We start from the raw sequence: 1,696 nt of genomic DNA on the forward strand, positions 1-1,696 counted from the left end.
TTTGTTCATTTCAAGTGTCACGAGATGGAGACCAAGCTCATGGCTCAGTGCGGCCAGAGGCACAATCAACAATTGACTGACATTGACTCACAGTGAGATAGAACTAAGTAACAAAATCAAGATGCGTGCGTACGACATCATAGCTGGAAAGGCGAATGTTTCGGTGTGTATGCCGCTGCCACTGATCTTATGGTATGTTCGTCATCTCGATCGATCGGTCATTTTAAACATTATTGTTGACTTAGATTTAATCAGTAATCACTAATCCGTTAGTTGTATCTGCACCACTGACTACAGAAACGATGCATGGTTAATCTGAAGTGTATCGCCAAAGAGGCAGAGTTGATGTGCGAGCATATGTGCATGTGTACTTGTGTGTGTTAGCAGGTGAGTTTGCACTTCTAATTTCCTGAACATTCCTATTACGAACAGAAAACAGCTATTGTTGGTGATAATAGTTATTGGTGAACATTGTTATTGGTAAACCTGCAAACCTGCACACTATCGATCTGCCTCTTCTTCTTTCAATTGCAAATATTGCTGAACATTATTACTGCCATTTTATCCTAATTTATGTTCATCTATTACCAGGTTCTTTGATAGAATTCTAATTCAAACTTCTAATATATGCAATACTTTTTGTGCAATTATAAAATGATGCATACTCCAACAATGCTTTGGTCATATTGTAAAAAAAAATAAACCCATCATTGTGGAGATATCAAAGACATAACAAAAACAAGCACCTAAACTTTTTTGGAATGAAAAAAGATACATAATAACAATATCATAGGTTGGTTCAGGAATATCACCAGTATAACAATCTATTAACAATAGCAATTGGTACTTTTTTTAGCTACTCTGAAATGCTTCTCTATTTTAAATACCTATTGAATTGTGTCACAATCTCCCTATTTCCGCCTCGCCGAGGGCTGTTGCAGGCAGGAGCCCACCGCCGTGCCCGCCGGCGGCATCGCCCATGGCCGAGAAGACCGAGGACACCGAGGACCCAACGCCCTCAAGTACGATGGCGTTGTACCGTCCTTTCTGCTGCGACTTATGTTGACAAGTTTTGAGATCGATCTCAATCTACATATGACCGTGATCGGGAGGCGAACCCGGTTGCGCTTAGAGACAGTTGAATAATGGAGATCCTCCAGCCACCGAGCTCCTCAAGGACACCTAAGGTGAGAAATCCACGTTTTTTCATACTGCTTGACGTTTAGGCCGAGCAGCCTGGTGAACTTCGACCCCATCCAACCTCATTTCGGCCACCACGTGGCTCCCCTCCCCACCTCACCCCGTCCAACGCAGTGCCTTCGTGCTAAGAGTTCAAGGGACTGTCCCCTCTCACCTAAGACAAGGTACAGTTTTTGATCTTTCTTACACATTTCTTCTGCTCATGTACTAATGTAAAGGTTTCACAAGGTATGTTGGTTATGTGGGCATTCGTATGAAGTTATGTGAGCATGCGCTAGGTATGAAAAGTTTTGTTTTAGTTGATTGACATTGAGGATTAAAAACCTTAAATGTGCCATCATGTTTTTAGGCGGTGTGCTCCAGGTTTGGCAAATATTAACTAACACTACATGAACATGAAGATAATCTTGGTGCCGGGCAAGCCTCACATAGAGGTACAATATTCTTGGCATATCAATAATCCGATTTAATTAATGTTGTTTGCCGATGTTGCTAC

At 41.7% G+C, this 1,696-nt stretch overlaps 1 long non-coding RNA gene across 1 annotated transcript; it reads left to right on the forward strand.

Annotated features, from left to right (window-relative positions):
• The first annotated feature begins 20 nt into the window (after nt 1–20).
• LOC119348636 lies at nt 21–1,687 on the forward strand. The gene is made up of 3 exons (XR_005169053.1): nt 21–192; nt 298–387; nt 942–1,687. It is a non-coding gene; the product is annotated as an uncharacterized LOC119348636 (long non-coding RNA).
• Nucleotides 1,688–1,696: the final 9 nt, after the last annotated feature.

Source organism: Triticum dicoccoides, unplaced genomic scaffold (assembly GCF_002162155.2).
Source record: "Triticum dicoccoides isolate Atlit2015 ecotype Zavitan unplaced genomic scaffold, WEW_v2.0 scaffold99069, whole genome shotgun sequence".
NCBI classification, from domain to species: Eukaryota; Viridiplantae; Streptophyta; class Magnoliopsida; order Poales; family Poaceae; genus Triticum; species Triticum dicoccoides.